This window comes from Anomaloglossus baeobatrachus, chromosome 11 (genome assembly GCF_048569485.1).
Source record: "Anomaloglossus baeobatrachus isolate aAnoBae1 chromosome 11, aAnoBae1.hap1, whole genome shotgun sequence".
Lineage (NCBI taxonomy): Eukaryota > Metazoa > Chordata > Amphibia > Anura > Aromobatidae > Anomaloglossus > Anomaloglossus baeobatrachus.
In genome coordinates, this window is record NC_134363.1 from 27173468 (window position 1) to 27196528 (window position 23061).

Below are 23061 nucleotides of genomic sequence, written 5' to 3' on the forward strand. Positions count from 1 at the left end.
TTTGTGCGTCACAGGCAAATCGCTGCCCAGGGCACACAATATCGTTAGTCCCTGTGACACGGACTTACCTGCCTAGTGATGTCGCTGTGGCCGACGAACTGCCTCATTTCTAAGGGGGCAGTTCGTACGGCATCACAGCGACGTCACACGGCAGCCGTCCAATAGCAGCGGAGGGGGAGAGAGCAGCTGAAAGAAAGTGACGCCCACCTCATTGCCGGAGGACACAGGTACGGGTGTCACACGTAGCGATGTGTGCTGCTGCAGGAACGACGAACAACCTGCTTCCAGCACCTTCAGCGGTATTTGGCATTAGAACGACGTGTCAACGATCAATGATTAGGTGAGTATTTTTGATTGTTAGCAGTCGTTCGTACCTTTCACACACAACGAGGCCGGATGTGCGTCACAAATTCCGTGACCCCAACAACATCTCGTTAGCGATGTCATTACGTGTAAAGCCCCCTTAATTCATACTCATGTATGACTTCTTAATTGTCTTGTGTATGAACCCTTGTAAGAGCTATATTCCTGTTTTGATTCCTACAGCCTTCCTTCTCTTCGTCTTCCATAAACGCTTTCTCAAACTTGGCCTGGAAGGAGCCGCAACATTTTTCCTGGAAATCTCGACCAATGAAGACGTAGAGGACGGGGTTAATGCAACAATTCAGGATTATCAGGACGAAGGCAATTAAACTACCAAAATATATTACATAAAAATTCTTCTCAATGGATCCAAATAATGAATAAAAGGAAACGAAGTGAGTCGGAAACCAACAGACGAAGAAGGCAATGATGATGGCCAGGATGGTCTTAAAAGGCTTAGAAGATGTGAAGATGCGTCTTCTTCTCATGTGCCGGATAATCACGATATAACAGGAGACAATGATGATCAAAGGTACAAGGAAGTGGAGAACAAAGCTCACAATTACCATTGTTTTGAAAATAGATATATCTATGTTGAGAATGCATGCTTTTAGATCAACACTTTGTGTGGTGTCTGTGTTTAACAAGTACGGTATCATCACAGCAATTGAAATTATCCAAATGATGAGGGCAATGATGAAGGCCAATCTTGGTCTCCGGTGGTTATGGCACCATACCGGGAACACCACACAGATGCAACGGTCTACACTGATGACCGTGAGCTGGAAGACACTGACCGACGAGTTAAGAGTCCAAAAAACTATCAGCGGGTTGCATGACAATTCTGACCAAATTCCTGAAAAAAGTAGTGCAATGTACACAGGAAGCAATAATGTAAAGGAGAAATCAGCGATGGCCAAGTTGAGGAACCACACCACGTTGACTGTCTTTTTCATCCTGAAGAAGCCGAAAAAGATGACAAGACCATTTCCAATGATTGCAACAAACACAACAGTGCGCAGATGACCATGTAGACTATGGCTTTAAAATCAATGTACGCCATTATTTTGGTATCTGCGTTATAAACGTCAGGAATATTTTCTTCTATTTTTTCTGAAAAATAAAATAAAAAATAGATTTTCAAATCATATTGTATGACAGTAGCTTTCTGTTTTCACTGGCCCTATAGCCTAATGACAGGATAATAGTTGATTCTGTCTTATTAGCATAGGAGAACCTAACTGGTTGGAAACAATGTTAAGAATTAAAGAAAATTCTGCATTGTAAAACTGTTCAGTAAAATTAATTCCTCAAATGTAAAACTTTGTCTAATTATTTTCTCCCCGCTGAATTTAACTTTATTGGCTTGTAACTGATTGTTGAGGTAATATATTTAATTACCTGTAATTGCCCTATGAATTATATAGGAAAAACAAAAAGGGAACTACGCAAACGGATGGGTGAACTTTTGGGGGGATATTCGGAATGCTAGGGATACCCCAGTGTCTAGACATGCACGATTGGTCAACAGAGGAGATGTACACATATAAACTTCAGTGTAATTGAACAAATGTCCCCATCACCAAGGAAAGGGGATTGGAATAAAGTCTTAGGGGTACTTTGCACGTTGCGACATCGCATGCCGATGCTGCGATGTCGAGTGTGATAGTCCCCGCCCCCATCGCAGCAGCAATATCTTGTGATTGCTGCCGTAGCGAACATTATCGCTACGGCAGCTTCACATGCAGTCACCTGCCCTGCAACATCGTTCTGGCTGGCGAACCACCTCCTTACTAAGGGGGCGGGTCGTGCGGCGTCACTGCCACGTCACATGGCAGGCGGCCAATAGAAGTGGAGTGGCAGAGATGAGCGGGACGTAGCATCCCGCCCACCTCCTTCCTTCCTCATTGCAGCCGGGACGCAGGTAAGGAGATGTTCCTCGTTCCTGCGGCTTCACACACAGCAATGTGTGCTGCCGCAGGAACAAGGAACAACATCGTACCGTCACTGCTGTAAAATTATGGTAATGTCAGACCCTACACCGATCATACGATAACAACGCTTTTGCGCTCGTTAATCGTATGTAAAAGTATTCACATACTGCGATGTCGACAGCGACGCCGGATGTGCGTCACTTTCGATTTGACCCCACCGACATCGAGCTGCGATGTCGCAACGTGCAAAGTACCCCTTACTCGCAGATGGATTTATCATTTTCAATCAGTCTGCCCTAATGGGCTAAATGAACAGAGGACCTTGAATTGCTTTCTATGATTGGATTGGTCTATATAGGGGATATTTTTTGCTTTTGGTATACTGGTTGAGGGATGTTTTAATTTTACCTGTCTGGGATGTATTGATCTGAATTTGATCACCTCAACTATTTAATTTAAATTATTGAAGATTGGAGGTTATCCCCCGATAGCTGTCAAGGCCCCATGTGACGCTGAGAGATCAACCCTAAGGTCTTTGAATATCCTTGAAACATATAAATGATATGTATACTTTTGGGGAGTTGAACCCCTTTAATGGTTAAATACGATGAAATATTGGTGACCTATAATTAATTCTAAAGTGTAGAAATATGTGGGACTATAGTTGTAATTAACTCTTAATAGAGCTTGAATATAAAATTGGTAAATATGTATATCATACTTGTAATTGATTTGTAATTAAATTTTACTGTGGATATTTAAAATAGTTATTTAATGGGAAGTGCCAAAACTACCAACTCTGCAACTCTACTAAGAAGTGCAGCCCTTATCTTCATTATTATTTGAATCTTGGCTAAACAGTTGTTAAATGACTTAACTTACCATAAGTACCCTTATATAAAGCTGAACAAAAAGAAAGTGGTGGATCAGAACCAAATCCCAAGGGAGTATGCACTAGAGATGAGTAAACTTGCTTGATAAAGGTTTGCCAATTTCAAATTCGGTGTGAGCCTTACCCTGTTCGGCTCGGTAACCCCGAGCCCTTTCCCCCAAAGTCGACAATGTTCGGTTTTGTTTGATGACTGACTGCGTTTTTCAAAAATGCTTAAAGGGAGCCTGTCACCAGATTTGGTGACTATAAGCTGCGACCACCACCAGTGGACTCTTATGTACAGTATTCTAACATGCTGTATACAGTCATATGAAAAAGTTTGGGCACCCCTATTAATGTTGACCTTTTTTCTTTATAACAATTTGGGTTTTTGCTATTTCAGTCTCATATATCTAATAAATGATGGACTGAGTAATATTTCTGGATTAAAATGAGGTTTATTGTACTAACAGAAAATGTGCAATCCGCATTTAAACAAAATTTGACCGGTGCAAAAGTATGGGCATCCTTAGCAATTTCTTGATTTGAACACTCTTAACTACTTTTTACTGACTTACTAAAGCACTAAATTGGTTTTGTAACCTCATTGAGCTTTGAACTTCATAGGCAGGTGTGTCCAATCCAGAGAAAAGGTATTTAAGGTGGCCACTTGCAAGTTGTCCTCCTATGTGAATCTCCTATGAAGAGTGGCATCATGGGCTCCTCAAAACAACTCTCAAATGATCTGAAAACAAAGATTATTCAACATAGTTGTTCAGGGGAAGGATACAAAAAGTTGACTCAGTAATATTTCTGAATTGAAATGAGGCTTAGTGTACTAACAGAAAATGTGCAATCTGCATTTAACTAAAATTTGACCGGTGCAAAAGTATGGGCACCTCAACATAAAAGTGACATCAATATTTTGTAGATCTTCCTTTTTTCAGAAATCACAGCCTCTAGTCACTTCCTGTAGCTTTTAATGAGTTCTTGGATCCTGGATGAAGGTAGATTTGACCATTCCTGTTTACAAAACAATTCCAGTTCAGGTAAGTTTGATGGTCGCCGAGCATGGACAGCACGCTTCAAATCATCCCACAGATGTTCAATGATATTCAGGTCTGGGGACTGGGATGGCCATTCCAGAACATTGTAATTGTTCCTCTGCATGAATGCCTGAGTAGATTTGGAGCGGTGTTTTGGATCATTGTCTTGATGAAATATCCATCCCCTGCGTAACTTCAACTTCATCACTGATTCTTGCACATTATTGTCAAGAATCTGGTGATACTGAGTTGAATCCATGCGACCCTCAACTTTAACAAGATTCCCGGTGCCGGCATTGGCCACAGAGCCCCAAAGCATGATGGAACCTCCACCAAATTTTACTGTGGGTAGCAAGTGCTTTTCTTGGAATGCCGTGTTTTTTTGCCTCCATGCATAACGCCTTTTTGTATGACCAAACAACTCAATCTTTGTTTCATCAGTCCATGGGACCTTCTTCCAAAATGTAAATGGCTTGTCCAAATGTGCTTTTGCATACCTAAGGCGACTGTTTGTGGCGTGCTTGCAGAAACGGCTTCTTTTGCATCACTCTCCCATACAGCTTCTCCTTATGCAACGTGCGCTGTATTGTTGACCGATGCACAGTGACACCATCTGCAGCAAGATGAAGCTGCAGGTCTTTGGAGGTGGTCTGTGGATTGTCCTTGACTGTTCTCACCATTCTTCTTCTCTGCCTTTCTGATATTTTTCTTGGCCTGACACTTCTGGGCTTAACAAGAACTGTACCTGTGTTCTTCCATTTCCTTACTATGTTCCTCACAGTGGACACTGACAGTTTAAATCTCTGAGACAACTTTTTGTCCTTCCCCTGAACAACTATGTTGAATAATCTTTGTTTTCAGATCATTTGAGAGTTGTTTTGAGGAGCCCATGATGCCACTCTTCATAGGAGATTCACATAGGAGGACAACTTGCAAGTGGCCACCTTAAATACCTTTTCTCTGGATTGGACTCACCTGCCTATGAAGTTCAAAGCTCAATGAGGTTACAAAACCAATTTAGTGCTTCAGTAAGTCAGTAAAAAGTAGTTAAGAGTGTTCAAATCAAGAAATTGCTAAGGATGCCCATACTTTTGCACCGGTCAAATTTTGTTTAAATGCGGATTGCATATTTTCTGTTAGTACAATAAACCTCATTTTAATCCAGAAATATTACTCAGTCCATCATTTATTAGATATATGAGACTGAAATAGCAAAAACCCAAATTGTTATAAAGAAAAACATTAATAGGGGTGCCCAAACTTTTTCATATGACTGTATAAGAGCCCAGGCCGCTGTGTAGAACGTGGAGAAAAACAATAGAGATAAAAGAATCGGGTTTGATGCTGCGCTAAAAACCACAATGTCACAAAGTTGTAAAAAATTCCTTTTCTTTATTTCCAAAAGTCTACGCGTTTCAAAGGCATGTCCGCCTTCTTCATCAGGACAAGGAAAAATAAAAGAACAGCCTTTTTCCTTGTCCTGATGAAGAAGGCGGACATGCCTTTGAAACGCGTAGACTTTTGGAAATAAAGAAAAGGAATTTTTTACAACTTTTTGACATTGTGGTTTTTAGCGCAGCATCAAACCCGATTCTTTTATCTCTATTGTTTTTCTCCACGGCTATATCGGGGCTGCAGCTTACCGCTTCCTTTACATTCAATTGTTTCGGCTTTTCCAGGAGTTGTGCCTGTCACAACCATAGCAGGTGAGTACCTGTCTTGTTGTTATATTTCCATTTATCATCGGATAAGACCCTATGTGCGCTTTTTTCCACAGATTCTTCTGATGCTGTGTAGAACGTAAAAGGCATCTTTATAATACTCACCTAAGGGCGACACGGTGCAGACCGGTCGAATGGGTGTCTCTGTTCTCTGGTCCGGCACATCCTCTTTTGGCCATCTTTGTCCACCTTCTTCTGAAGCCTGGGGTCATGATGCGTCCTACGTCATCCATACTCGCCGGCATTGAGGTCCTGCGGCGGCGCACTTTGATCTGCTCTGAGCAGGGCAGATCAAGCATTGTGCGGGACCTCAATGTCAGCGAGTATGGATGAGGTAGTATCTTTAATATTGGCATAACAAAGGGCAAAGAATCAAAGTGGTATTATTACTGTAAATCAATTGATTTCCATGATCCCAATATACAATGGATGTTACAGATAAATAGTTGATCATACTTTTATCCCGAAAAGATTAATTGACACATATAGAAATGCATAATAAATCCATCAAAACAATGCATGCATTATATACAAAGATCAAAATAGGTATACTTTATACAAAATGGGGAATTATTCCATTTAAACAATAATTAATAGCACAGATAATGGTAAATGGAACGCGCCGTCTATTATCCATACACAGATGGGCAGGGAGCATATTGTTCCTCATAATATAACGTTCATTTCTATTAAAATTCTTATACATACAAATGGAAATCCCCATACATATTAATTCAATTAATGCGAAGATAAAGGGTTCCAGAATACATGTCCAATGTATTTAAAGCCATGTGTAACAATGGTATACGGCTATAAAAAATCCACATCCAAATCTGAAGAAGAGTGTTGATTAGAATATGGCAGACAACAATTGTCATCAGTCCAAAATAGACCCAGTATAAATAGATACACTAAATGATTAAGAAAAAGAAACAAACAATTAAAAATAAAAATAAAAGAACACACACATATACAGTACATATAATTAAAAGATACCGAGGCAAGAGCCAAAGTAGAGATCAATCCAATAGATTGTATATCAACCCACAGATAAATCACCAGATGCAATCCTATCCTAAACTCTGCGGCCCGCTTATTCCACCTCTCCCCTCGCTATTCCCCAGTCTCTCCTCTCTGCCAATCCCTTCACTGGTTTCCCATCGCCCAACGACTCCAGTTCAAAACATTAACCATGACATACAAAGCCATCCACAACCTGTCTCCTCCTTACATCTGTGACCTAGTGTCCCGGTACCTACCTGCACGCAACCTCAGATCCTCACAAGATCTCCTTCTCTACTCCTCTCTCATCTCCTCTTCCCACAATCGCGTAAAAGATTTCTCCCGTGCCTCCCCGTGCCTCCCCCATACTCTGGAACGCTCTACACCGGCATATCAGACTCTCCCCTACCGTGGAAAGCTTCAAGAGGAACCTCAAGACCCACTTCTTCCAACAAGCCTACAACCTACAATAGCCCTCAGTCCAGTAGACCACTGTGCAACCAGCTCTGTCCTCACCTATTGTACCATCACCCATTCCCTGTAGACTGTGAGCCCTCGCGGGACAGGGTCCTCTCTCCTCCTGTAGACTGTGAGCCCTCGCGTGCAGGGTCCTCTCTCCTCTTATACCAGTCTGTTTTGTAATGTTAATGATTGTTGTATGTATACCCTCTTTCACTTGTAAAGCGCCATGGAATAAATGGTGCTATAATATTAAATAATAATAATAATAATGCAATTGGGACAGACTATAAAAAGGAGGCAAATTAAAGTTATTCACTCAGGACCTGGGGCGACATAGTGCCCAACGTAACTATCTTTAGCACACAAGAATATATCAGGGTGCTACAGGGAACTGCATCCTTTCCCCAGGGTGCAGTGCCTACCCCCCCATGGTTCCAGGTTCCCAACAATCGGTGTCACTCCCATCAGCACCACAAATCCCAACCAACACCCCACACCATGACCTGTCAGACACACCAGTGGGTTGGTCTAGCTGGAATAGGTCCACCCACCTAGGAGTCAGGAAGACTGGTGGGAGGGATGACAAGAGGAGTAAAGTGTCAGCTCTCAAAGTGAGAGGAGCTGGAGAGGTAGCTCCCATGGAGCTAGATAGAAAGACTGCAGTTGGGTTGCAGAAGGTGGACCAGGACCAGAGGAGTCGTAGGCTGGTTGCAGGGACGTTGGACAGAGGTATGACGGATGTAGTCTTGGAAGACTGTCGGCACCAAAGAGGCCCAACAGAACTGACTGAGCATGATGGGGTACAGGAACCTAGGTCAGAAGCCAATTCAAGATCCTGACAATTAACCTGAGAGAGAGAGGATCTGCTTCAAGCCACGGGGCCATCAACAGACAACAACTTGTGCACGGAGGTAGGCTCCGGATCACTAAGTGACACCGGTTGGAGAGGACACCTGGACGGGCTCCCCGCAGCAGCAGTGGTAGTCAGAGACTTTGGTTTATCTGCAGTGTGTGTGTCTCCATTCTTTACCCCATAATGCACCACAACTACCCACAGTGAGCACCCTGATTTCTGCACCCTGTCCTCCCGAATCTACCACCACCCCGAGGCTGGGGCCTTCCCTACCTGCGGAGGGACTGACACCTTGCTGCTCCACACCATCCGCCCCGGTCCTCTCTCCAGCAGTCCAGCAGCGGTGGTACTCCCATTACTGCAACCCGCAGGTGGCGTCACAAACTCGTCCCCTGTAAATAACCCCCTTTTACGGTATTGAGTGTCCACCGAACTTGGGTCCGGACCCCTCGAGCCACGACCCCCCGGATCCAAGCACCCCGGCCGTCATCGGGGCGGCACAATTATCCATCCACATTCTAGTCATGCCAAGGCCTATTTATAGTTGCCTCCCCTTGAACCAAGGTGGAGCTTGTCTATCCTCCTCACTTTGAGGGAAGCTGGATTGCAGTTATGAAACAGCCTAAAGTCTTCAAAGAGTCAAGGTCAGTCACATCCTTTGCTGCCAGAATGTCTCTTACGTGTTCACGTGTACGGACACAAATCTATCTAGAAGTCAGACCTACATAAGCCAGATTACATCCACATCTGGCCAAATATATAACATATTTCATACTACAAGATATATACTGCTTGATCTCGAGCTCCTTCAGACCATCCACCGACACAAAAGAGGTAGTTCTTTCAATATCCCTGCAAGATATACATGAACCACAAGGGAAACAGCCCCATCTGGGTTTACCCGTATTGAATGGAAGGGTACTTTTGAGGATATAGTGGCTGTGAACAAGATGATGTTTAAGGTTTTTCCCTTTTCTAGCAGTCAGGAGGGGGTCGATCCATGAGGGTATTTATAAGGGTGGGTTCCGTTAATTGAATTGGCCAGTGTTTTGTCAAGATACATCTAATTTCATCCCACTGATTATTAAAAGTAAAAATTAATCTAATAGTTGGAATCTTCGATTCCTTTTTCACCGATGTAGAGAGGAGTTGATTTCTAGGTTTGGCCCTAGCTCTAAAAAAGCCCTTTTTGTAATATTCCTTGAGCTGTAACCCCTATTTTTAAAGTGTTGGGAGAGTTCCTTTGCCTGATTCTTAAAAAGAGAGTCTGATGAACATACCTTCCTAATTCTCAAAAATTGCCCTATTGGCACAGCCCTAATAGTTGAGGGCAAATGAGAAGATGTAGCATGCAACAAACTACTCACTGATGTCTCTTTCTAAAGACATAAGTCTGAACAGATCTGTCTGGCATGATCAAGACTTTTATGTGACGCCCTGGGCAAGCCAGGGGTCACAGGTCATTGCACCACCACACCCTACATCCCAGTTAGGAACACCAAAGCTAAACCAAAATCCTTGTTGCCTTCCTCCAGAGGCTGATGTTCACACCAGGGGGTGGGCCAGGCGGTTGGCTCCGCCCACCGAGGAGTTCACAGCTCTGGAGGCAGGAAGTACCAGGCAGTGGAGCCCAGACAGGGCTAGAGTGAAGTTCAGTTTAGGAGGAGGAAGTGGAAAGAGAAAACAAGAAGTTAAGCTAGGGAAGTGAAGTGGTAAAGGAGGAGTGAAGGAAGGTGAAAGGTGACAGAAAGAAAGCCTGAAGTGAGTCCAGCTGTGTGCAGGACAGGGTCAGCAAGGTCAGCAACGACGGTGACTGTCCAGAGGGGTGACTGTTCGGGAGTTCCTGGAAGGACCGCGGACGGGTAGTGACCCGGCGGTCTGGAGCAGCGTGCAAAGGACAGTCAGCACCAGGGCAGGGGCCTCTCGGACCCCGGCAAGGCTAGGAGTCGCCATAATTTGCCGAATCCATCAGTGAAGGGGACGTAGATCCCCCAACAACCAAGTCCCGATTGAAGGCAACAGTCCAACCATTAAGGGGGAACACCGCCACCGCCAAGGCACCAGTTCCTCAGGGCCAGCGTCTGCGGGCAAAGTAGAGCTCCTCCGGTGCAGCTTGAAGCCGGGGAGCGGGTTACCGGTGGGGACCCATCGCTACCAACTTAGAAACATCAGGTGCAGGTCAGAGGGACATCACCGTCACCTACTGGGAGAGCAAGTGCAGCCGTCCGTGGGAACCGTCTTTCCAGCCGTGTGGTTTACCGTAAAACTGTGTCAACGTCTCAGGCTGAGTGAGTACCACAGTGCCGCAAGGCACAGCGCTGCCCTCGCGTCCCTGCGCCCACCAGGCCCTGCATCTCCCATCTCATCACCGGGCCCCGGGATCACCAACCCCTACCCATGGAGGGGCAACACAACACCTGGCTGCTTCGCATCACCATCCCCGGGATCCCCATATTGAGCAGCGGTGGTGAAATCACCACAACCGTGGGTGGCGTCACGGACAATCAACAATCCCCACACACAACCCCCCTTTTCACTCACGGGCGAGGAGTGCCGCTCGAGAACCGCCGGGATCCGGCCCACAGCTCGAGCCACCACTGAGCAGCAACAGCCGGACCCGAGCAGAAGGGGTGAGCGTAGTGTGCTGACACCCTCCTCCCCACCCGCGACAACTTGGCGTCACGAACAGGATCTTACCGCTCTGCTGTTTGGTAGAGGTGCGCCTTGTTACCGCCGGAGGTATCCGGCTGAAAAATTTCAGAAGTCGCCATCTTTGGCGCGAAAAGTTCCCGCTCGAGCGTCTTCTCGAGTAGCAGAGGCGCGAAGGCCAAAACCCCGCCCCGAGAGGGGAGTGGCCGGAAAGAGCTAAGGGGGACGCGATGGCGGCTGGCTGCATGTAGCTGCAGCTATAAAAGCAGGAACGCCAGGACTCTGCGGACATACCGTTCCTGGAAGAAGAAGTCACCATGTGGATGCCGTCCCGCGGCACCGTAGCCCCCGCACCTGGAACCGCGGCGTGGGTGGAAATCCGGACCGCGCAGCTCTACCAACGGCTGCAGGTCAGGATGCAGCTCCTCATGGAGGAGTGGGAGACCGACATGGCGGACGTTATAGCCACCATGCGGAGACGCGAGGAGGAAGCGGAGAAAGGGAGGGTGAGTGACCCACGCCCCGATGCCCTGGAAGGGCCAGTCATCGCGGCTGCGGGACCCGGTCCAAGCCCTCTCCCCCGCTGCCTTCCTCGCCACCCGTCCCGGAGGCCGTGACCCCGCCATTAGGCCTGCTGCCACCGCAACCGGTAGCAATACCCAGCGTCCCCGCCCAGGCGGGCCAACCTGTAGCCAGAGCCCGCAGTAAACCGGAGGTGTTACCGTGGAAGATTCCGAAGGTTGAACCGGAGGCATCCCCTGAAACGTCCCCCGAGCCGGAGCCGATGACCCGCTCCGAGCCGAAGGCCCAGCAGCGGAAAGCCCCTATGCCCATCCCCCACACCTCGGCTGAGGTAGCACCGGGTTGTTGCTGTAAGGCAGCGCCCAAGGCCAAGACACCGCGGGACACGCCGCCCAGATTCCTGACAGTGGGCAACGTCCAGAATGTCCCGCGGGGCCCGACCCGTGCGCCGGCGCTCGCAGCAGCGCAGTATTGGAATAGGGAGCCGGTACCGCTGGGCCTGGAGATCGCTGAGAGGGAACGGAAGAAGGCCGAGCTGGTGGCCCGAGCTATCCGGGAGAAGGAGAATCTCCGCCAGGCCACGTTCCGTGTCCGGGGTCCGCTGTACGAGGGGCAGGTGAGGCGGTTTGATGTCCGCCGGGGCTACGGGTTTATCTATGAACCGGGCCTGGAGGCCGAAGTGTTTGTGGCCCGGCGGGATGTGAATGCCCACCTGCCTGAGGAGCATCCCGGCCGCAACCTAATGCCGGGAGACATTGTTCAGTACACCCGACACTGCGGAGAGAGGGGGTGGTTTGCCCTGGATGTGAAACTGCGGGGCAGCCAGGAGAGCAGAGTGAGTCCTGCACCCCCTCCCTTGGATGAAGCTGAAGGCCTGGAGTAGGGCAGCGGAGCACCGTTGTCCAGTCCCCGTTGGGACCACCATTGAGTTGTTGTGTTTTCGTTTGAAAGTTTTGAAAAATGATGAAAATGATTACCGTGTACTTCACCTGATTGTCTGCTTGATTTGCAACCGGCCGGAGCCGGCACCGTTGTCCCCGTGGGGACCGTTTAAAAAGTTTGCATGAGGAACTGCTCATGGACAAGCCCGTGAACTTGCAGGGCAACCACAAACGTTAAGTGGCTTGTAAATAAGTTGTTTGCCGTTACCGTTTCCGCAATGCCGCCTCCGGAGAGGCAGGTTGGAGGGAGGGCCCTCAGCAGAGCAGGCTGGGGCCCAGCCACCAAAGGAACCGGTGGCTACCCTCTGGAGGGGAAGGACAGATCCCGCTTGGGTACCGTGTGCTGGACTGTGGGTCAAGGGGTGCTGCCTGGGCTGTAGGGGCAGCATCAGGGCCAGGTTGCTTGGGTGGGAGAGAGCGGAAACCGTAACCGTAAACCGTTATGCAACGCTTAAGAAAAGTGCCTCCCGTTATGGGAAGAATTATTAAAAATGTATATATGTTACCGTTTGCAATGTTATATTTTGCAGAAAAACAAAACCGTTGTTGGACGGGCAGCCCGCGGATGGTCTGCATTTTGCTAAGGGGGAATGTGACGCCCTGGGCAAGCCAGGGGTAACAGGTCATTGCACCACCACACCCTACATCCCAGTTAGGAACACCAAAGCTAAACCAAAATCCTTGTTGCCTTCCTCCAGAGGCTGATGTTCACACCAGGGGGTGGGCCAGGCGGTTGGCTCCGCCCACCGAGGAGTTCACAGCTCTGGAGGCAGGACCAGAGGAGTCGTAGGCTGGTTGCAGGGACGTTGGACAGAGGTATGACGGATGTAGTCTTGGAAGACTGTCAGCACCAAAGAGGCCCAACAGAACTGACCGAGCATGATGGGGTACAGGAACCTAGGTCAGGAGCCAATTCAACATCCTGACAATTAACCTGAGAGAGAGAGGATCTGCACGAACTTTCCTAGACGCTCAGAGACTGAGGGCATCAGCACAATGCGGGGGACAGGGTTTTCCAGTCAAAAGCAGCCTACTGAGGTCCCAAGTGCCAGCCCTTAGGAGCACAGCTACACTACACATAGTGAGCTGGGCCAACAGCTTCAAGCCACGGGGCCATCAACAGACAACAACTTGTGCACGGAGTGTAGGACTGCTTCAAATGAGATTTGCCGTGACGTGGCGAAGCAGCTCAAGAAATTGCAATTTTTTGCCAAAAATCTCAAAAATTTTTTTATAATAAGTACAGTTTGGAATGTTTAGTGCTATAGTGCACATTTGGTGCTGGCTTTTTGTTTTTTCTTCATTGAATTGGTCGGTGGTTGACCTCCACCTTGCTATGCACCCCAATTTGGGATGTATTCCATCTGTCTGGATTTTGGCGGTTGGTGACTGTTCACATTAAGTCATCAGGCTTTGTCCACAGGCTATTTACTTCATGCAGCATTTGCTTGGACCTGTCCCGCCCACAGCCATGACTCAGTCATGGGTACGGGATTGAAATAGACCAGGTGAGTGCTGCTAAGAGCAGTTCTACTATTCATATGTGAGGCCGTATGGCACATTTTATAAAAATATTTTAGTGTAGGACTGCTTCAAATGAGATTTGCCGTGACGTGGCGAAGCAGCTCAAGAAATTGCAATTTTTTGCCAAAAATCTCAAAACTTTTTTTATAATAAGTACAGTTTGGAATGTTTAGTGCTGTAGTGCACATTTGGTGCTGGCTTTTTGTTTTTTCTTCATTGAATTGGTCGGTGGTTGACCTCCACCTTGCTATGCACCCCAATTTGGGATGTATTCCATCTGTCTGGATTTTGGCGGTTGGTGACTGTTCACATTAAGTCATCAGGCTTTGTCCACAGGCTATTTACTTCATGCAGCATTTGCTTGGACCTGTCCCGCCCACAGCCATGACTCAGTCATGGGTACGGGATTGAAATAGACCAGGTGAGTGCTGCTAAGAGCAGTTCTACTATTCATATGTGAGGCCGTATGGCACATTTTATAAAAATATTTTAGTGTAGGACTGCTTCAAATGAGATTTGCCGTGACGTGGCGAAGCAGCTCAAGAAATTGCAATTTTTTGCCAAAAATCTCAAAAATTTTTTTTTATAATAAGTACAGTTTGGAATGTTTAGTGCTATAGTGCACATTTGGTGCTTGCTTTTTGTTTTAACTTGTGCATGGAGGTAGGCTCCGGATCACTAAGTGACACCGGTTGGAGAGGATACCTGGACGGGCTCCCCGCAGCAGCAGTGGTAGTCAGAGACTTTGGTTTATCTGCAGTGTGTGTGTCTCCATTCTTTACCCCATACTGCACCACAACTACCCACAGTGAGCACCCTGATTTCTGCACCCTGTCCTCCCGAATCTACCACCACCCCGAGGCTGGGGCCTTCCCTACCTGCGGAGGGACTGACACCTTGCTGCTCCACACCATCCGCCCCGGTCCTCTCTCCAGCAGTCCAGCAGCGGTGGTACTCCCATTACTGCAACCCGCAGGTGGCGTCACAAACTCGTCCCCTGTAAATAACCCCCTTTTACGGTATTGAGTGTCCATCGAACTCGGGTCCGGACCCCTCGAGCCACGACCCCCCCCGGATCCAAGCACCCCGGCCGTCATCGGGGCGGCACAATTATCCATCCACATTCTAGTCATGCCAAGGCTTATTTATAGTTGCCTCCCCTTGAACCAAAGTGGAGCTTGTCTATCCTCCTCACTTTGAGGGAAGCTGGATTGCAGTTATGAAACAGCCTAAAGTCTTCAAAGAGTCAAGGTCAGTCACATCCTTTGCTGCCAGAATGTCTCTTACGTGTTCACGTGTACGGACACAAATCTATCTAGAAGTCAGACCTACATAAGCCAGATTACATCCACATCTGGCCAAATATATAACATATTTCATACTACAAGATATATACTGCTTGATCTCGAGCTCCTTCAGACCATCCACCGACACAAAAGAGGTAGTTCTTTCAATATCCCTGCAAGATATACATGAACCACAAGGGAAACAGCCCCATCTGGGTTTACCCGTATTGAATGGAAGGGTACTTTTGAGGATATAGTGGCTGTGAACAAGATGATGTTTAAGGTTTTTCCCTTTTCTAGCAGTCAGGAGGGGGTCGATCCATGAGGGTATTTATAAGGGTGGGTTCCGTTAATTGAATTGGCCAGTGTTTTGTCAAGATACATCTAATTTCATCCCACTGATTATTAAAAGTAAAAATTAATCTAATAGTTGGAATCTTCGATTCCTTTTTCACCGATGTAGAGAGGAGTTGATTTCTAGGTGTGGCCCTAGCTCTAAAAAAGCCCTTTTTGTAATATTCCTTGAGCTGTAACCCCTATTTTTAAAGTGTTGGGAGAGTTCCTTTGCCTGATTCTTAAAAAGAGAGTCTGATGAACATACCTTCCTAATTCTCAAAAATTGCCCTATTGGCACAGCCCTAATAGTTGAGGGCAAATGAGAAGATGTAGCATGCAACAAACTACTCACTGATGTCTCTTTCTAAAGACATAAGTCTGAACAGATCTGTCTGGCATGATCAAGACTTTTATGTGACGCCCTGGGCAAGCCAGGGGTCACAGGTCATTGCACCACCACACCCTACATCCCAGTTAGGAACACCAAAGCTAAACCAAAATCCTTGTTGCCTTCCTCCAGAGGCTGATGTTCACACAAGGGGGTGGGCCAGGCGGTTGGCTCCGCCCACCGAGGAGTTCACAGCTCTGGAGGCAGGAAGTACCAAGCAGTGGAGCCCAGACAGGGCTAGAGTGAAGTTCAGTTTAGGAGGAGGAAGTGGAAAGAGAAAACAAGAAGTTAAGCTAGGGAAGTGAAGTGGTAAAGGAGGAGTGAAGGAAAGTGAAAGGTGACAGAAAGAAAGCCTGAAGTGAGTCCAGCTGTGTGCAGGACAGGGTCAGCAAGGTCAGCAACGACGGTGACTGTCCAGAGGGGTGACTGTTCGGGAGTTCCTGGAAGGACCGCGGACGGGTAGTGACCCGGCGGTCTGGAGCAGCGTGCAAAGGACAGTCAGCACCAGGGCAGGGGCCTCTCGGACCCCGGCAAGGCTAGGAGTCGCCATAATTTGCCGAATCCGTCAGTGAAGGGGACGTAGATCCCCCAACAACCAAGTCCCGATTGAAGGCAACAGTCCAACCATTAAGGGGGAACACCGCCACCGCCAAGGCACCAGTTCCTCAGGGTCAGCGTCTGCGGGCAAAGTAGAGCTCCTCCGGTCCAGCTTGAAGCCAGGGAGCGGGTTACCGGTGGGGACCCATCGCTACCAACTTAGAAACATCAGGTGCAGGTCAGACGGACATCACCGTCACCTACTGGGAGAGCAAGTGCAGCCGTCCATGGGAACCGTCTTTCCAGCCGTGTGGTTTACCGTAAAACTGTGTCAACGTCTCAGGCTGAGTGAGTACCACAGTGCCGCAAGGCACAGCGCTGCCCCCGCGTCCCTGCGCCCACCAGGCCCTGCATCTCCCATCTCATCACCGGGCCCAGGGATCACCAACCCCTACCCACGGAGGGGCAACACAACACCTGGCTGCTCCGCATCACCATCCCCGGGATCCCCATATTGAGCAGCGGTGGTGAAATCACCACAACCGTGGGTGGCGTCACGGACAATCAACAATCCCCATACACAACCCCCCCTTTCACTCACGGGCGAGGAGTGCCGCTCGAGAACCCCCGGGATCCGGCCCACAGCTCGAGCCTCCACTGAGCAGCAACAGCCGGACCCGAGCAGAAGGGGTGAGCGTAGTGTGCTGACACCCTCCTCCCCGCCCGCGTCATTTATATCCAAGAAACTCAATTTCCTCTGGATTGCTCTTAAAAGTCAACCTGATGTTACGATTATTACAATTCAGAGTGGAAATGAAAGCTTGTAATTCAAGGTCGGTTCCCCTCCAGTTCATAAGAACATCATCTATGTACTGGAGCCAGCACTGCAACTGGGAAATGGCACAGGCGCCATCGTCAAAAACCCTCCCTCTCCCAATACCCGAGAAAGAGGTTTGCGTGCAATGGCGCACACGCCACGCCCATTGCAGTACCACGTTTCTGGAGGAAGAACCGATCCTTGAATAGAAAGAAATTCTGTGTCAAAATGAACTCCAAGAGTTCGAGGATTAAATCCTGCAGAGGAACCTCCCTGTTTCTCATGCGTAAAAAGAATTTTATGGCGTTAAGGCCATCCTCATGATGAATACAGGAATAGAGGGTCTCCACATCTACTGATACCAAAAGAGCATCGTGTTCCAAAAAAAATCCATCAATCCTCCTCAGGATGTCCGAGGTGTCTCTGACATAAGAGGGCAGTGTCTCAACTAAAGGATGTAAATAATACTCAATGAATTTGCATACAGGATCGCATAGCCCTCCAATGCCAGAGACAATAGGACATCCCGGGGGACAACGGGGGGTTTTATGTATATTAGGCAGCAGGTAAAAAGTTGGTGTTACAGGAAATTTAATGTGGAGACCCTCAAAGACTTTTTTAGTAATAATACTTTGAGTTAGGGCCTTATCAAGAATGCCAACTAGTTCCAACATGAACTTGCTGGTGGGATTATAAGGGAGTGATGTGTATGCATTCCAGTCCCTCAATTGTTTAAAGGCCTCTCACTCATATAATTGAACAGACCAAATCACCACATTCCCTCCCTTGTCCGCAGGCTTGATAACAACCCCCTCCATGGATTTCAATTCTTGAATCACTTTCCTCTGTTTTACCGAGACGTTGTGCCGACTACTCGATTTACATAATTTACTCAAGTCGTCCATAACTAATCTATTAAATATTTCAACCTGTGAACATAAAGCAAAGGGAGGGAATGTGGTGGACCTGGGTAACACACATTGTGGAAAATTACCTGAAAAGGCAGATGATTATTCCTCCTCCAAGTCCCTTAAAATTTAAATCGCCTCCAACTCTTTCCTTGTGAAAAGTTGAGAATCTGTATTTCCTCTTGAATGTAACTTATGTAATATCAGCTTTCTTGAGAATAGATGTAAATCTTTGATTACTGTGAAGAAATCAAAGTTAGAGTCGGGGGAGAAAGTGAGTCCCAAATTTAAAACTTCTAATTGCTTCTCAGTTAAAACAAAATCAGAGAGATTGATTACCTCCATCTCATTCATGCTAGTGAAATAGCTAAAAAGGTCTTGGCAGTTTTCATAGCCTGCTCAAAATTACGCAGTCAACTACATTTTAGGAATTGTTAGTTATTACTGCCTGCTGTAAATTTGCTTTTGAACTAGGCGAAATGATCTTGACAGTTTTCATTGCCTGCTGAAAATTACGCAGTTAACCACATTTCTAGGTATTGTTAGTTAGCAGTGCCTGCTTTAAATTTTCTAGTGAACTAGGTATAAAGGTATTGGCAGTTTTCATTGCCTGCTCAAAATTACGCAGTCATCCACATCTTTAGGTCTTGTTAGTACTAACAAATAAAGAATAACGTTTGGAACACCATTCGAAGTCTGAACTGGGTGCAAAATCCTAAAAGAACTTCACTTTATGGAGGGAAGGTATGCACACCAGTGACTATGCAAGGGGAATACATGTAATAGCAGAAACTGCTGTGTAAATACTGGCATGAAAATACAATAGCTATATGTGAAAATGAAAAAATGACAATGGAATCTGCATTACTGCCATGAAATATGAATAAAGAGAAATTTAGCTATTAAATTGATCAATGCAACAGAACCCCAAAACCTGTTCACGGTGTTCTCTTATTTTTTGGGTCCCTAGCTAATGTGTGTCCTCTCATGCAGTTAAAAAACTTACCGTGTATGGGAATCTCAGACCCGGGCTATATATATATAATGTAGACCAGCAAGGTATGGGTGGGTTCAGGTTCACAAACGAAAGACTACAAACAAATAAAGGCCAGTATTCACACAGCAGTTTCTGCTTTACATTTATTCCCCTTGCATAGTCACTGGTGTGCATACCTTCTCTCCATATAGTGAAATTGTTTTAGGTTTTTGCACCCAGTTCAGACTCAGAATAGTGTTCCAAACAATATTCTTGATTTGTTTGTAGTCTTTCGTTTGTGAATCCGACCCCACCCATACCTATTGCCGGTCCACATTATGCATATATAGCCTGTGTATAGGCTTCCTATACATGGTAAGCTTTTTAACTGCATGAGAAGACACACATTAGCTAGGGACACCAAAAATAAGAGAATACCGTGACAAGGTTTTGGGGCTCTGTTGCATTGATCAATTCAATAGCTATATTTATTCATATTTCATGGCAGTAATGCAGATTCCATTGTCATTTTTTCATTTGCACATATAGCTATTGTATTTTTCAGGCCAGTAGTCACACAGCAGTTTCTGCTATTACATGTATTCCCCTTGCATAGTGACTGGTGTGCATACCTTCTCTCCATATTGTTAGTTAGTACTGTCTGCTTTAAATTTGCTAGGAAAGTAGATAAAAAGGTATTGGAAGTTTTCATTGCCTGCTCAAAATTAGACAGTCAACCACATTTTTTAGTATTGTTAATTAGTACTGCCTTCTGTAAATTTGCTAGTGAAAAGATCAGAAAATGTTAAAGTTGTACTATCTTTGGACAGATTGTGATTGGACATCCAATAATTTACTGCAAAATTGGTGATCTAGCCAAGGATCTGTAAATGATTGGATTGGAAAAACCATCCTCTCCCTGCCCATAACAACCATGTCAAATATTGGCATGTCTGTGATTGGACACTGTAAAACAAGGAAGCAAAAGGGTTGCCAAGACCTTTCCACCTAGTTAACTAGCAAATTTACAGAAGGCAGTACTAACTAGCAATACCTAGAAATGTGGGTGACTGCATTATTTTGAGCTGGCAATGAAAACTGCCAAGAACATTTTAGCTATTTCACTAGCAATTTGAAGAATACAGTACTAACTAATAATACTTAAAAATGTGGTTGACTGCATAATTTTCAGCAGGCAATGAAAAGTGCCAAGACATTTTCACCTAGTTAACTAGCAAATTTACAGCAGGCAGTACTAACTAACAATATCTAGAAATGTTGGTGACTGCATAATTTTGGGCAGGCAATGAAAACTGCCAAGAACGTTTTAGCTATTTCACTAGAAAATTTACAGCAGGCAGTACTAACAATACGTAGAAATGTGGTTCACTGGCTAATTTGGAGCAGGCAGTAATAAATATCAATACCCATTTAGATCCGTCACTGGCAACTCTTTAGCAGGCACTGACAAGTAGCAATCCCTATTTCTCTCATTAAATGCCGATTTGTCTCACACACCATTCCCTACACTGCACATCCCTATTTTATACTATTACTCTCCTAGCTCAACTACCTATCATTAAATCCTTAGCTAAGCTAATTGTCTAGCAGCCCCAGCAGCAGCACCTTCCCTAATATTTATCATTCACAAATGGTGCCGATGCCGCATGTCCACATTTTATATGCAGATGGACATGTGACTTAGGCAGCAAATCATACAAGCCCTTGTGTGTGAAGCTTGTGGGTGTTTGCTATGCCATGATTGGCTGCAGGAACATCTGCAAACAAAGTTAAGGAAAAGAAATGGCGCCGCGCACCTTTAGCTTCTTCTGTGTCCTTGCCCCCTCTACTCGTTAAACACTTCTCCACAATCATCATACAGCAACACAATCCTATCCTAAAGCATGCTATTAGAAAAGCACCAGTGATCGAACAAAACCAAACTTTGCCGATTTTTGGGGAAAGTGCTCAGGTACTCAGGTTACCGAGTCTGAGCCAAACAGGTTGAGGCTCATAGCGAATTTCAAATTGACAAACCTTTATCGAACAGGTTCACTCACCTCTAATTGTAACTGATATTTATCAAGAAATCATTGCTATTCTTAGGCGGGCTTTGCACGTTGCGACATCGCCAGCCGATGCTGCGATGTCGCACGCGATAGTCCCCGCCCCCGTCGCAGGTACAATATCTTGTGATAGCTGGTGTAGCGAAAATTATCGCTACGCCAGCTTCACATGCACTCACCTGCCCTACGACCGTCGCTCTGGCCGGCGACCCGCCTCCTTCCTAAGGGGGCGGGTCGTGCGGCGTCATAGCGATGTCACACGGCAGGCGGCCAATAGCGGCGAAGGGGCGGAGATGAGCAGATGTAAACATCCCGCCCACCTCCTTCCTTCCGTATAGCGCCGGCGGCAGGTAGGAGATGTTCATCGCTCCTGCGGCTTCATACACAGCGATGTGTGCTGCCGCAGGAACGAGGAACTACATCGTACCTGTCGTAGCACCGGCATTATGGAAATGTCGGTGAATGCAACGATGATACGATAACGACGCTTTTGCGCTCGTTAATCGTATCATCTAGCATTTACACACTACGATGTCGAAAGTGACGCCGGATGTGCGTCACTTTCGATTTGATCCCACCGACATCGCACGTTCGATGTCGCAACGTGCAAAGCCGCCCTTAGGCATCAGATTTCATATAATTCCAAATAACCTGATAACAGAAAATAGCATCATATAAACACAGACAACATATTTTCTGAATGATATTTTAGGATATAAATAAATCAATATATGAATAAAAATATATTTATTTTTTTACCATAAATGTTTTAAGTAAAAGTTGGCCTTCTGTTTTTGAAACTATTTTTAATGGCTGCAAGAAGTAGTGACCAAGACTCTGTTTTAGGCCTTTTTCACACGTTCGTGAAAATTACGCCCGTTTTTCACGGAAGGTGCGTATTCAAAGGTGGGTTTTGCCCTGTGTGAGCAGTGTTTATGGCACACGTGTGTTCTCCGTGTGTTATTCGTGATAACACACAGAGAACGGGAACTTTCTGCTCTCCTGTCCCTGGCGTTGCTGCCTGTGGTGCTGATCTTCGGTCTCCGGTCCTGCCGACTCCCTCCTGCTGCTGCTTCCGGCCGCAGTTAAGTGAATATGCAATGAACATAATGAGCGGGGGTCGGAAGCAAGTGACAGCAGCGGTAGAGACAGCAGGGCTGGAGAAGGTGAGTAAAGTTTGTTTTGTTTTTTCTCAAACACATGTGTTTTCTCCGGTGCGTGTCACATGGAACACCTCTGTGTGGTTTGTTTGCGTTCCGTGTGACACCCGTGATGCCGGAGAAAAATGGACATTTTGACGTGTAGAGCACACGGACATGCAGCACCCTGGGATATGCTACCCCAGTGATCTGCAGGATCCTAAGGCTTTCTGGAACACCCTATGCTGACAACCCACACCTCACACACAGGTAGGGGCACATTCCCTGAGACCTGGGTGCAGCATGTAGAGGGTTAACAGTGGTCAGGTGTGAGAACCAATCCCTTAGCTGTTAGCCTGGGAAAGGGGTGTGGCTTGTGGGAAGCAACAGGCGTTGCTAGGCAGAGTTGGCAGAGAGGAAAAACGACAGTTGAAGGAGTGACAGTTGAAAGGAGCCAGAGAGTGAGAGGGGTGTGAGGATTGTGAGGAGACCCCCAAAAGGCGACTAGGAGGTAATAGCCTGAGGGTGGACAGATCCCAGGCACTATGCACGAGGGGGTACTGGACCCCAGAGTAGACGACAGCTGCAAGCGGTCTGCTGATCCAGCCGTGTGTGGTGACTTCCAGGGTACCACACCACCCATAGGCCCAGGGACACAGACTCATATATAGGACCCAGGAGAGGGCACAGAGAAGTAGCCTACCCCACAAGGGACCGCGA

At 46.7% G+C, this 23061-nt stretch overlaps 1 pseudogene; it reads right to left on the reverse strand.

Annotated features, from left to right (window-relative positions):
- Positions 1-446: 446 nt before the first annotated feature.
- LOC142255760 (chemerin-like receptor 1) overlaps positions 447-23061 on the reverse strand; it is a 27392-nt pseudogene continuing 4777 nt past the window's right edge.